Raw genomic sequence first — 17,500 nt, 5'->3', positions numbered from 1 at the left:
CATATATAATACTATTATATCATATTATACATTATATATCAAAAATATATGCAAATATACATATATATTTTGCTATTTTAAAATATTTCATATATAATATGATATATATAATTATATATTTTAAAATCCTATATATATATGCATTAATAGGGCAAAAATATATATATGCATATATAAAAATTGCATATATAAAAAAATATCAATATAATACATTTATAATATGCATATATTATATATTATATCATATATATATGCATATATATACATATAATTATTATATAATTTTAATCTTATATACAATATAATCAATATATATGCATATATAAATATATTTTTTGGCATTTTTTTAAATTTATATAATATATTATATATAGAAAATTATATATAATATATATATATATATATATATTATATAATAAAAATATTTTTTGCATTTATTGAAATTATATTCCCATTTTATCAATATAACATAATTTGCATATATATAGGGCTATATATACATTTATATGAATAATATTCATATATTAAAATATATGATATATCAAAATATTTTATACTATAAATACATATATTTTGAAATTTTTAAATTGCTTATTAATAATATATGCATATATAACTATATATACATAAAATATGCATAAATATATTTAATTATATATACATTATAACATAAAAATTGCTTTATATAACATAAATATGCATATATATATATATCATATTTTATACATTATATATGATATATAAAACTATATATATGCATATATATCATATATATATATTGCAATATAAAATATATAATTATTATATACATATTTTGTATATATACATATTATATATATGCATTTTACTATTTTTATATACATATTTTGCTATTATACATATTTTTAAACATAATATCATATATTAAACATTTTTATATAATAAAAAAAAAATTTATATAATTTTATATTATTATATCAATAAATGATATAAACATATATATACATTTTATCCCATTTATACTATTATAAAATTATATGCATATATATCCTATTTTCTATATGATATATTACATAAATAACATATTTTTGATATTTACATATATATTATGCATATATATACATATATAATTATATAATTTTTTAATATATAAAAATTATATAAAAATATATTCAATATATCATATATGCATTTTATCATATATATACTATATGCATATAATACTTTAATTTTTCATATTTTCATATATTACAATTATACTTTATTGATATTAACATATATACATATATCATATATAAAAAAAAACCATACTTTTACCTATATGCATTTAAACATATATAAATGCATAATCATAAAAAATATTCATATAATACATATATATAATTATGATTTTTAAAAATTTTAAAATTATTATATGCATATATATACATTTTAAAATTACAAATATACATATTATACATTATAAAATATTGCAATATTACAAAATATATCATATATTTAAAAATATATATAAATTGCATATATATACATAAGATTTTATCATAATATCCCTTTGTATATATCTTTTCATTTTATATTTTACATATATTTAATAAAAATAATCAAATATATAATATAATATATTATCATTATATACATAAATATCTTTTTCAAAATTATAGAAAATATCTATTTTATGCTATAATAATATATATGATATATTACAAAATATTTGCTATATAACTTTATATTTTGCATATAAAACCAATATATGCATATATAACATATATATGCAAAATTACAAATAAATATAATTGCTATATAAATAAAATATGCATATATATCATATATATCGATAAAAATATTATATATATGTATAATCCTATATATATCATATATTTAATTATATATGCATATATATAATATATATTATACTATATACATAATAATATTATGCATATATATACTATATATATCCAAAATTATAATAAAAAATTTCATATTTAATAATAAAATATACATTAAAACCATAATATTTTTAAAAAATATAATGCAAAATAATATACTTATATCATATATACTTTATTAGAATTATATAAATATATGCATAAAATTACTTTAATATAAAATATTATAAAATTATAATACATATATATAATTATAAAAATTAATCATAAATACAAAATTCTATATATCATAAATACAATATATAATATAAGCATATTATAAAATTTTAATACATATACTATATATATATACTATATATACATAATACATTATAAATTATACAATAAACTATAAATATATACAAAAAATAATATATATCATAATACATGCATATATATAAAAAAACATATAACAGCATTTTAAATTTAACAATAACATGCAATATTAAAATTTTAATCCACATAATACTATATACAATATAATCAATTACATTAATTATCCCCATATATTTTCTAATATACTAATACACAATATATATACATAAAAATATAATATATATAACATAATAAGTTTATATCATATTACTTATTTAACTATTACATATATAATAATACATTTTTTTTTTTATAACTATTAATGCTAATAACAATACTTAAAATATATAATCATATATTACATAATACATGCATTATACATATAAAAATACATATATAATGCATATATATATAAAATATTCATAATACTTTTCATATATATACTATAAATGCATATATATACATATTCATATAAAAGGCTTTAAAATTTTACAAAAAAATATTACTGCATATATATACATAATACATATATTGCATATAATCTATAATCTAATCCATGCATAAAAACCCATATATTACAAAACATGCATATTATAACATATTAACTAATACACTATAAAATACATCTTATACAGCATAAAAATAATAACATTTTATCCATATAAAACCTATAAAACCCTTATAATCATATTTTTACATATATTATATATACCATATTAACAATAAATTATAAATTATAATCATATTATAACATATATAATCCATAATATAAATATAATCCATATATATAAAAATAACACCCCATATATTACAAATACATATATAATCATATTAACTTAATACATATTCATGTATTTCTTTTCATGCTTCCCCCACAAATTTAAAAGGTATTACAATTTAAAATTAAAAGGGGAAGGGGTCCCGGGGGTCGCGCGGCCCCCGCCCACGCGAAAATTTAATGTCCCCCGGGATTACATGTCGGGGACCACCAAAAAGGGATTTCCCCGATCACAAACTAAAAACAAAATCACCAAAAATTATGTAAACCCCCCAAAATATCCATTGATCAAATGGAACCCCAACCAAAATTATTTTTAAAACATTAAAAACCAAACTATAATACATATAATCCAATTATATATACATATTCACCCTTTTATATATATACATTATCTCCAATATATTTTAATTACATATATACTCCATAATATATAAATAAACATCCATTTTAATAATATACTATATAACCATATTAATCATATATAACCAATATATATAAATATAAAACCCATATATATATCTATTCAGCAATAATCCCATATATCTTAAATACATAAATATATCCCTATAAAAACATAATTACAATACATGCATATTTTACATTATAAAAATTTATATACATATATACATATTTTTCATATATACTCCCATTTACATATTACTTATACATGAAATAAAAAATTATAATATATACAGCTATAATACATATTTCATATTTACATATAACGCAATATACTATATCATGATATAATACTATAATGCATATATATACATATATACATATCTCATTTATACATTACAATATATATCTATATCATATATAATAATATCATGCTTTTAAATATATACTTAAAATACATAATACATGCTATATATACAAAATTATACATATATCATATATATAAATATTTTTTTGCATATATATACATATAATAATTTACATGCTATATAACATTATAACAATTCATGAAATTATATACATATTCATTAAATATATTACTTTTTTTTTACAGATTTATCATTATATACATATTTCAGCATATATAAAAATAATATACAGTTTATATATATATATACATTTTTACTATAAATACTTTTCAATATATAAATATTACATTATCATCATATATTATAATAATAACATATATACATGAAAAATTATAAATATATACATATAAATGCAAATATATACATATAATACATATATACATGCAATAAAATATAATATTTAAATACATGCAAAAATTACAATATATAATTAACAGCATTATATCATAATATCATTATACATGCATATATACATATATATATATTAAACATTATACATATTAACATTATACATGCTTATTACCTATATAACAATAACTGTTTAATATATTATAAATATACATGCTATATTACATATAAAAGCATGATATATATCCCATATATATACAAAACAGAAATTATATAATAAATAATATACAAAATACACCTTATTCTTTAAAATATACATATACCATGCATTATATACTATAACATATATACATCTATAATACTTAAAATTTACATTTTAACATGCAAATATATATATACATAACATGCAAAATATATATATACATATTAAATGCATAATATATCAATAACTTTCAATTATTTTTTACATAATATTTAAAATATATAATGCTTATAAATATATAATTTTCATAAAATATACTTTAATAACATAAATACTTTATATAAATACTTTAAATATATATAAAAATTTACATATGCTTTAATATACAATACATAGATTATTAATATACATAGCATATTATATAAAAATATACATATGCATAATAAAATACATATCAATGCATATAATACATATACAAGCAATTACAATACTATCATATATTACATATAAAATTGCAAAATTATCCATATACATATGCTATAAAACTTTACTTGCTATATATACATAACATATGCTTATATACATAATTGCAATATTACATATCCATTGTTTTAATAATATACATATGCATATAATACAAAAATTGCATATATATACAATCATATGCAATATACAAAAAATTGCATATATATTAAATATCTAATTTACATTACATATCATTATATACATATACTATCATAATAACATATACATATGCAAATATATATACAAAACATATCATATAATAACTTTACATATGATATAATACTATAATATGCTTATATAATATCTTTGCATAATAACTTTAACATATGCAATATATACAAACATATGCATTATTACTATACATATGCATATATATACATATACATTCTAAATACATAACATTGCTATTTTAACATATACATATGATATATATCTTTCCCAATGCATATATATACAATACATACGCATATTTACATATACAACCAATATATCATATCATAGCTATATAACATTACATATGCATATATAACTATCAAGGCATATATATCTATCAATTGCATATATATACATATACATTGCAAATTATTACTAAATATGCAAATTTACATAACATATGCATATTACATAAAATATGCATAAATACAAACTATGCATATAATTACATACTATATATACATTACATATGCATATAATACTATACATATGCATTTTAAACAATGCAATTATAATATAAATCATATACATATAATATGCTACATACATATACTTTGCTACATATACTACAATGCATATATTAATATACATTGTAAATACAAAAATATGCATATATATGCATATACATTGCAATTTTAACATTACATATGCTTTGCATATATTAATATACATATCATTATATCAAAACTATGCATTATATACATTCCTATGCATATTTCTAACATATGCATATATATACATATACTATGCTATAATACAATACTATCATATATATACAATCCAATGATATAACATATACATATGCATATAATACATTACATTGCATATATATACTATCTACATATATACTTCCAATGCTATATTACTATCCTTGCAATATATCATTACATATGCAAATATTCAATCCATATGAATTTATATCCCAAACTTGCATATTATACATACCCCAGCATAAAAACATAAAAAATATAAATATAAAAACATATACATATGCATTTATACAAAAATATGCATTATATAATATTATACACATATGTTTACATATGTATATTAGTATTCCCTTTTATAAGTTAACATATGTTATATTTATAACTATGTATATATTTTTAATCATTTACATACATATGTAAATATGTATATATATGTTTTACATATTAATATACAATTTTTAATTACATTGTAATATGTTTTAATTTTAATTGGATATACTTTATGTTATATACTTGTTTATTTATATATAGTTTTTGTATTTTACATTGTATATACATTTTAAATAATATTATTATACATTGTATTATACATATGTAATTTACATATTTTATTCAATGTATATTACATATGTAATAAAAATAGTATATATCAATGTATAAACTATGATTATAATATGTATATATCATATTTTAAATTACATTGTTATATACATTGTATTATACAATGTATAATAAATTAATATACTTTAAATTTTACTTGTATAAAAAAATTGATTACATTGAATATAATAGTTTATACATTGTATAATACATATGTATAATACTATGTTATATACATAATATATACTATTATATATCATACACATGTATACACACCATGATCACACCATTAACACCCCCTTATCCACACATGTTACATACACATGTTCTCACATGTAACATACACATGTATACATACACATGAAAACATCCAGTTAGCAACCATGTATACTACCGTATACATCAAGTATCATACACTGTTACATACACATTATACAACACATTATCTACAATGTTAACAACACTTATTACATACACAGGTTATAATAACTGTATATAAAACCCCAAATGATAAACTACACAGTATTACCTAACTGTATATACATACACATTATTACATACATATGTATATACTCCCAAGTAAAAATAACACATGCATATACATACACTTTATATACATATGATATACTACATTTTAAAAAATGTATATAAACATGTATACATAACATGTATATACACATGTATATACTATACATACTTTTTAAAAAACCCTGTATTATAACATGATACATACACATGTATCATACCATGTATACTACACATGTATACATACACTGATACATACCCTGTTATAAAATTTAAAAAACCTTTATACTACACATTAACATCCCACTGTATCATACCATGTAACATACACTTTTAACATACACTGTTACTACACATGTTACATACCAGATAATAACTGTATACTACACAGTATAATACACATGTTACATACACATGAAACAACACAGTATACATAACTGTATACTAACATGTATCATCCATTATAATACCATGTATACAAACAATTATACTACACAGTATACAACACATGTAACATACCAGATACATACACAATTATACATAAATTTTAACAACCATGTATCATAACATTATCAACACTATACATCACATGTATCATACATGTATACATACACATGTATACAACCATGTATACAACCATGATACTACACTTAAACTACACATGTATACATACCAGTATACAACACTGTTAAATACCAGTATACATACCTGTATACTTTACCCCAAATGCAACTCACATGCATACATCACATTATACTACACATGCATACTACACTGCATACAAACAGCTACTACACATGTATACATAACATTTAAAATACAATGTATATATACACATGTTATACATCTGTATTACATACATGTATTACTACATGTTTTTAACCATGTTAACAACACATGTATACATCACATTACTCATTGTATATACATAGTTATATACAATGTATAACACATGTTATACAATGTATATTCACATGTATATACATACATGTATATAACAATGTAATCTATGTATTATACCAGTAATATATCCATGTTATAACACATGTAATACTCATATAAACAACATGTTTATAATAGTATAAAAATCAGGTATTAACAATTAATCTTTTTAACGTGGTTCATTTGAGCCGCTGTGGTCACAGATGATATTAATTGTATTTTTCATGTTTGATGCTCTTGGAGTGAGTACTTTAGGCCCCCGTTCCTTTTTCCACGGAGAGTGCCGGTGTTACCTTTTTAGGTAATCATTCTCTCTATTTATCCGGTTTGGAACACACTTAAAGGGGCGGGTTTTGCCCCCCAGTGCTGGTAGCATCGGGGGAAGTTCCTTCCCCAAGGGAACAACGCGCAGGCCGGCGACTCGCCCCTTTTAACTTTTTGCCGTGGGGACGCCCGACGCTCTAACCATTCACCACCGGCCTTACGACATGGGTTTCCCATGTTTTTTTTGGAATTTAGGCATGGTTTGCCATTGCCTCCCCCCGGTGTTTTTTTTTTTTTTTTATCGGCCCCCATCTCTATTACCAGCACTACTTGGGCTGGCTTGGCCCCCCGTGGCTGGGTGGAAACGAGGTGAATTTCCCTTTCCCCCAAAGGGGAACAACGGCCGGCCGGTCCCTCGAACTCTCAAACCCAGATTTGCCGCGTGCGTTTTGCCCAGCTCAACCTTTGGCCACCGCCCCCCACACTTAAATTACAACATGTATAATACACATGTAATACATACATATGGATTTCTACACATTGTAATAACCATTATAAAAAATGTATATACTATTATATACATCATATGTTTATTACATAGTATATACAATGTATAACATACATAGTATATACATAATATGTATAGATACTATGTATATACTACTATGTTATTACATATGTATTAACATTTATATCAGTTATATACATAGTTATCAACATAGTATATACATAAAATTTTTATAACTCTTGTCTATATACACTATGTATATATACATGCTATGTATAATACATACATATTGTATAAATCAAGTAAAACTACAATTATCTCATTGTAACATACTAGTATCTCATATGTATCATAAAAGTTACAACTTTTTTATAATAATATTAACTACATAGTTAATACATTTGTAAAGGGTTTTTCGTAATTGCATGTGGAATGATGGGGTTTTTTGGTTATAAAAAGCATGAATAAAATTGTTTAATATTATTAGTGTACTATTCTTAAAAATAGAATTGTTTACTCGCTCCCCCCTAAACTTTAAAGGCATGTGAGGCGGTTACCCTCCCTGCACCTGTAAAGTAATGTCGGTCATTTTGCCACTGACCTTTTATTAGCTACCTTGCACTCCTCGGGTTTTTGTTTTTGCTATTTTTATATAAATTTTTTTTATTTTTTTGTGTTTGGTTTTAAATTTCCATGTTTTTTGCACCTTTTTTGTTGGCATTGTTTTCTGGGGACTTAAAACCAAAAATTGCAGTTTTTAAACATTGGCCCCTTTTCGCAATCAAGAAATCTTCAGTGCTTATGCACCACGTAATTGTTTTTAACCCAAACCCAAATTTTCTTTTGGTTTATGTTGGTTAGGGTTGTTGAATAATCAAGAATAAAATTAAATATAAAAAACGTTATCCATCTCCCCCCAAAATTAAACCTGATAAGACTCAGAAAAGTTACTTATACAAATTTAAAAAAAGAAACCCCTACCATATGTATACATACAAGATACATTAATTGTTACATACATTATACATAGGTATACTACAAGTATATAAACAAATAGTATAAACATACATGTTAATCAACTGTATAAAAACAACATATGCTTTATACTATATTTATATATATATATAATATATTTTAAATAATATAATAATATTGTTTATAAAAAATTAATGTATATGTGAATTATAAAATTGCCCCTCACTTAATGTACATGCCCACTATGATATCATATATATATATGTAATTTTGTATGTGATCTTATAAATATCAAAAAAACCACATATATCCCTTTAAAATACACAACCATACATACAATGTAAAATACAAATCAAATTGTAAATCACATACTATAATAGGGTTTATAACACAAAATATTATATTTATTACACATACATATATATTGAATAAAACCACATCACATATAATAGATATATACACATAATTATATATAGTAATAAATACACATCCCATATATACGTCTATATAATATATATGTATATATACACTACATAATATATATACGTAATCATATACACATACATTATTACGTAAAATTTTACACAAAAACATAAAATTTTGTATATATACACATACTATATATATACATATATATGTATATATACACATAATATATATATACATATATATGTATATATACATACATATATATATACATATATATGTATATATACATACATATATATATATACATATATATGTATATATACACATACATATATATGTATATATATACACATACATATATTGTATATATACACATACATATATATGTATATATACACATACATATATATGTATATATACACATACATATATTCATGTATGATATACACATACATATATATGTATATATACACATACATATATATGTATATATATACATACATATATAGTATATATACACATACATATATAGTATATAGCACATACATATATATGTATATTACACATACATATTGTATATATACACATACATGTTTATATATATATATATATATATATATATATATATATATATATATATAACATATGTTATATATGTGTTATTATATCTACATATATACATTCAGCTATGTTCTATATTGCATGGTTTGTTAAATGACAGCCATTAATGAAAAAGGGACTTAAGTCTCGAATAACAAATTTTGGCATTTCTGTTTTAAAACTGTGATATAATCATATCTTTCCAGGCTTTTTATTTGAATTTCTTTATCATTCTACAGATAGTTCTTCAACCTTAGCAGCATTTAATACTAAGTTACTGAAATTCCAACCCCTTTAGATTAATCATTTTACATCAGGACCACACCCGTCACAGACTGTGTCCCAACTCGAACAAAGGAATGAATAAATCCCATCCTAAATCCACAGACTACCAGAAACATTGCCGTTCGACCCCAAAACTTTCCCAACCCTAATGGTCTTATCCTTAGACCCCAATCTGAGCTTCATTTCAGCTTAGCTGGTTTGGTGCTTTAGTAAACTTGTACCCTAGTTTCTCAGAGGAAGATAAATTGCAAGGAAGATTCTAGCTCGCTAAAAATATATATAAAAGAGATTTATTGGCCTATGCTGGATTATCCACAAAGCCAGAGGTTGCAGCTTCGGCAATATAGGTCACTTGCGGACACACTTGCTGTATTGGTACGATTTTTCAACAGTTTGTTCTTGATTCCCCTTACCATTCAAAATCATAATTCTCTTTAGTTTTTCTAATAGAAAAGATAAAAATTGAGTGAGTAGAAACTAGAATACCAACAAATTTCTGGCTAAGGCGCATAGCAGTTAAGGGTCAATTAAACAGGAAATTTTATATCTAAAATATGTAACATATACTTTTCAACTAACTGAATATGAGAAATATGTACTAATGTTAAGAATAAGAAAGTTTTCAGAACAAACGGTCCCAGAAAATTAGACCAAGTCCAGGATTGAAGTATCAATCTGTAAAAGAACGGGTTCAAGATATATATACATACAGAATCTGTATCAATACTCACTGCCTCGGGTTCCAAATGAGCACAGGCACTGTATCCTTAGCGAAAGTGCCACAAAATAGGGCAGAAAAAATGACCAACAGCCCTGCCTTCTTCATCTTGTCGTAGCAGCCGATCACCCGATCATATGACTGTCAATACTACAGCAAACCGAACGAAACGAATGTAAACAAATAAAAATAATAATCTTACATGAATATTATGTATATCCTTTAGGATTATATAAATTATTTCCAATCTAATTTCGTATTTATTCAAAATAAATATTGCAAAAATAATACGAAAAGGTTAAAGAAATGTGGATGACGTCGAGGACAGAGCGTCGCTACCAGACGCTGTTCTTTCCGGAGCAAACAGCTCACCGCAACCATGGGTAAGTTTGAGCTCCGGCACCTTTTACCCTATTTTTCTGCTTTTTAGTCAAGACTTCCACACATCCTTGGAAATTATTCACTGGGAAAGAGTGTTTACAGTTCAAAAACTGAAATTTTAATTCACCAAGCATATCGTGTAAGAAATGATTCCCTTTGTATGTGGTGACAACGTAAACACGTGAGAGCGAGTGAAGCATGGCTGGTTAGTGTATTTTGTTTTCGCGGTTTACGAGTCCAAAATTACATTTCAGCTGTTGTATCTTATCTCTAAAAATTGTCTCTTGTATTGCGTTAGTTATATAGATGTGTAGATTTTTCTCTGATGGTGGAAAGGAATCGTAATATGGCAAGTGGCAATCTTGTTTATGTTATGGAGGAACTATTCCCGCTTGAACATTCCGTCTTAATAGCAGAGGTTCATTTTTAGTTCATGTGTGGGTGAATTGCCTCTCCTCCAAGTAAGAGAATGAAGCACACAGATAATGTTTAAATTATATTTGTAGTTGAGAGGAATGTTAGTTGGGAGTGCCTCTTAGCCAGGACATTGCCCAGGAGTAGAGTTGCAGGTAGCTTTTTTGTGTGTGATGTCCACTTGCCTCTTCCGTCGCTTCTCGGAAAAAGACTAATGTATGTGCACCATGTATTCAGAGACCTTGCAAACTTTTTTAAAGCAGGAGCCCACTTGTAGAGAATTTTAACTTTTTAAGTCTTGTATCTAAAGTGGAGGTGTTGGCTGTTATCAAAAGATCTAAGGTATGAAGACCATCATTGGTTAGGACCTAAGGTAGAATTTAGCACAGATCTTGGTGAGTTTGATGGATATCATTAAGGAAAAGCTTGGTGAAAGTCTACAACAGGACTGCATCAAAGGCTGTCCCAACCTGATCAAGCATACAAATGAACCCTGTTCTAGATGCATAGACTACCACAAAGATCCCTGTATGAACCACAAACCTTCCTAGACTTTTGTATACTTTCAACCTATAAATATTGTAAGTTCAGGTTTAAAATGTTAATAAGCAGACTGAGAACAATTTTGGTATTTGATAAATAGGGAGACACACCCTCCATAGATGTACCCCCCTCCCCAATCTAAACTTAATCTTTTCTATCTTGTATTTAGTTCCTAGATAGAGGGCCACTCCCTGTAACCCCCCCCCCCCCATTTATTAGCACTTCATGGAAACTTATAGAAAATGCAGCATTAAGAACTTTGTCTATGGGTGTTAATTCACTCTGAGGTGATATGAAATAGATATTTTCGGCATTTTGAAGTAAACGAGACCACAGAATCTCGACCTGTTTGAAGATTTGGTTATATTACCATGAGTTACCAAGATGGAGGAAAAACCATACTATCTTGTAGAGCAAAAGCGTCCTAAACAAACATGGTTACAGCTGCACTGGCCTTGTATTTACTGTAAAATGTTGAAAATAAATTTTATGTAAGCAGACATGAAGTGCTAATAAAGGGAAAGGAGGCAATTCATGTACCCATGAATTATAAATGAACCTCTGCAACTAAGATGAAATGTTCAAGCAGAGGAAGTTCCTCCGAAACAAATGGGAAAGCCACTTGCCAAATTAAGATTCCTCTAAACCATCAGATTAAAACTGCACATCTATATAACTAGCACAACTTGAGGAAAGGTTGTATTTTTGTAACTGCATGATAACCTGTTTTTTGGGGGATGGTCTGTGGAGGGTATCTTGGTCTGTTACAATTACCATTTTATATCATAAGATGGCATGTCCATTTATCTGTATCTCTGTGCATTGCTCTCAGATATTAAATGCTATTTTTTCAACTACCATGCAATAATCAAACCATTCAGATGAGTTTTTGCTTCACACTAACTTTTAAAAAATGCATTATTGGTCCTAGGATTTCATTAGGATGATTGACTTTTACCTGTTCTGCAACATTGCTACCCTGTCAGACATGGGATTAGTAAGTTAACCAAAAAGTTATATACAGCCCTTTAATAAATGTAAATTTAATTATAGGTAAGCCTCGTGGAATCCGTACTGCCCGGCAAGCACGTGAACCACCGCCGTGAACAAAGATGGCACGATAAGGACTACAAGAAAGCCTTTGGGAACTCGCTGGAAGGCCAATCCCTTTGGTGGTGCCTCCACGCTAAGGGCATTGTCCTTGAGAAGATGTAAGTCTTTACTCAAATTTCAGGGGTTGAAATAATAGTTGTGATTATTTAGCATTATTTTATGCTACATAGCAGATTCAGGTTTCAAGAAAGTGCAAGCTTATGTGTAATCTCTAGTTGTAATTTTTTTATTATTATAATAGAATTTGCTATATCAACAGATTCCTTAGTTACTCTGAGGTATATTGAAGTATCCATGTATAATATTGTAAAGAGAATCATATTTTACTGCCACTAGAAGGCTACCAACCATCAGTGAAATTATTTTCAATAATTTTTCATGCAAAGAGACGAGATTCATGAAACCTTGATATTTCAGTGGTATTGAGGCCAAAACAGCCTAACTCTGCCATTCGTAAGTGCGTTCGAGTCCAGCTTATCAAGAATGGCAAGAAGATCTCTGCTTTTGTCCCCGGGATGGTTGCTTGAACTTTATTGAAGAGAACGATGAAGTGTTAGTGTCAGGATTTGGTCGTAAGGGCCATGCCGTCGGTGATATTCCCGGTAAGTTATTTGTTGGAAAAGGAAATTTGCTTCATCTAAATCAGTGGTTCCCAATCGTTCCCAGGCTGTCTGCCCCTTGGTTCCCACTTTGATTCTTAGCAGCCCCCCCCCCCCCCTTACATATGTGAACACTTTTGTATGCTTCTAATCAATAATAAGATTCATCACTTTACATTTGCCTTTGAGTTATAAAAATTGCTCTTAATACTATCCTTCCACAACCCCCAATGATTTAAACCTTTTGAACTTTAAGTATCGAATTGACTGTGGAGTACGGAATATTGTTGAAATGTTCATTAAAATTTGTCTATTTGATTTACAGGTATCCGTTTCAAGTAGTGAAGGTCGCCAACGTTTCCCTGCTTGCTCTGTACAAGGAGAAAAAGGAGAGGCCTCGTTCTTAAATTAGCCGTTCTCAAATTAAGGAAAAAAATCTAAACCTTGAATATTATTTATCCCTAATGTTGAACTGAAAAACATGAAGTAAAGGTATTCATGAACTTACCAGAAAAAGCCTTGTGTAAATTACATATACACTGCTACAAGTACATTAATCTTTGCATATAGCTAAAACTGAAAGGAAAGACATGGTACTGTAAAAAGTTTCCCGATATTTTATAAGGGAGTCAGATTAGTCAAAGAACTTGTACATAGTTATTTAAAACCTAGTATTCCAGATGTTAGAGAGAATCCTTTGGCTCCCCCAGCCCTTTATCTATGTAAAACTCCATACATATTGTATATACAAACAATACAGCTTATTTAGCGGAGCCATACAAAGTTCTTACTTTAAATGTGGAAGAAAATCCTTTCCTTTAAGAGTGCTGAGTACAGTTGCATAACACTGCTGCTATCAAGTTAAAAACTAGCACAAAAGATGGCAAATTTCAAATGGATTTGAAACCATCAGTCATTAGAAGTTTCCATATTAAAAGTCTGAATATCTTTCATGCCTCTGTCGTGTACTGTATATTTAAGTATCCTATTTATTTTTATGTCCAGACAAGCAAGCATATTTGGTGGACAAGTTTGAGCAATGACCTCAGAGGTGATATAGATATCTGGTTAAATAACCAGTTTGCCTGCGTGATATGTCATTTAATGAGTAGCTTGCTCATCCTTGACCACTAATTTGGGCATATCTGTCAATCAGGCCCACTCATCTGGACATAATCTTCAGTGGACATTTTACATTCTGTTCAGTAATTACAATATTTTAGGATTACTCAAAATTAATTAGAAATGCAGTTCAGTATACTTGAGATTACCTTACTACTATTATTTATTAAATTAAATATTGAAGGTAATTATAGTGAAAACATCCATTCATGAAAACTTGCTTTAAAAATCATTCATTTATAACAATTTCAAAGGCCCACAAAAATTGCTTAGTTTAACAAAACTATAAAAGATATTACAATTATAAATCCATTCACAAATCAGGGTTAATTATCAGAGTATCTTGCTACTATTGTTACTACAAAGCTAAAACTTGATTTCACTTTATGATTTGTCTACGTTAAAATTGACTCGAGAAAATGGATTCCCTGAGCCAGGGCAAATTAAAGTTGATTTTTTTTTTTAAGTTGGTCATCCTTAAATGAAATCACCTGCATACAGGAATGGCTAACAACAGTGACACTTGTATAGGAAAAATATCTTGGAAAACACCACTCACAGCCTAACTCCTCTAAGCACTCCCTAGTTTCAACACCATCTTTCTTCTGTGCATATCATCAACCCTCCCCTTGGGCAGCCAAAAGAACATACCTTGTCATGTTAACTTATTGTTGAATAATTTATGTCATGAAGTTTGGGGTCTGAGTCTGGTGGTATAATGAGAATATCATTACACCAACGAGAGTGCTTGTGAATACGGACAATTTATGATTATAAATATATTTTTAAATCAATTTCAAATGAATTTAATTATCTATTTCAACAATTCACACCATAAAATTACATACTGTTTGTATGTCTGCAGTTTCAATAGCTCATTAATGAATTAATGAGCTATTGAGTTACTACCCCTCCCAATCCCTTGCTCGTTGCCGTAGGGGGGTTTAGGAGGCGGCGACTGAGGCCCAATGCAATGCCTTTTCTTCTCCTTTCCTTTTCCTTTTCTGTCCACTTGCCCCCCCAATCCCTTGCCCGTTGTTGTCGTGGGGGGGCTTAGGAGGCGGAGACTGGGACCCAATGATGGGGAACTCCCCAACCTTGGGACTCAGCACCCGACTCAACTAATTTTGCATGGTCTTTTTTTCCTTCCCTCTTTTCGTTTCTGTCCCTTCACCAAACCCTTCTGCTATCCACCTCCTAAGGTGTGAGAGCCGTGCTGAAAGGATGAAAGGCTGACTTTGTGTCAGTCCTGAACGGCCTGAGGGAGCCATGGGCACGGTATTCCCCTGATTTAGTTACCTAGCCCTTACCCTCAAGGGGACCCTGAGGGGTGGACTGTTTTTATCCCCAACATAACCCAGGCTTACCATGGCCAGTAATGAAAACATATCCCCACTATTAGGGGCAATGAGGCTTGCCCCTTTATCAACTAGCCCCAATGATGTAAACCCACCCGATTCCCTGACCCCAGGCTCTCCTTTGACCACGGCTCCGAACACTGCAATAACTACCCCCTCATCAATGCCTACTAGTACAGTAGCAACAAACCTTAAGGCATTTCCACTTCAGCAGCTCAACTCAAACCTCTATCCACAACCTCCAACAAACCACCTCATCCTCCTATTAATACTTACAGCCTTGCCAAAAACTCAACATC

General features: G+C 27.0%; 1 protein-coding gene and 1 long non-coding RNA gene across 2 annotated transcripts in view; both read left to right on the top strand.

Annotated features, from left to right (window-relative positions):
* The window catches only part of LOC119595584 (V-type proton ATPase subunit S1-like), a gene marked incomplete in the record, with an annotated part of 62,716 nt that overhangs the window by 32,452 nt on the left and 12,764 nt on the right, over nucleotides 1-17,500 (top strand).
* On the top strand, nucleotides 11,925-15,163 carry LOC119595878. The gene is made up of 4 exons (XR_005230725.1): nucleotides 11,925-12,054; nucleotides 14,063-14,220; nucleotides 14,540-14,724; nucleotides 15,047-15,163. It is a non-coding gene; the product is annotated as an uncharacterized LOC119595878 (long non-coding RNA).

Source organism: Penaeus monodon, chromosome 36 (assembly GCF_015228065.2).
Source record: "Penaeus monodon isolate SGIC_2016 chromosome 36, NSTDA_Pmon_1, whole genome shotgun sequence".
In the NCBI taxonomy this organism is placed as follows: domain Eukaryota; kingdom Metazoa; phylum Arthropoda; class Malacostraca; order Decapoda; family Penaeidae; genus Penaeus; species Penaeus monodon.
Note: the sequence above shows the minus strand (reverse complement) of the source record. Positions and strands in the feature narration are given on the sequence as shown.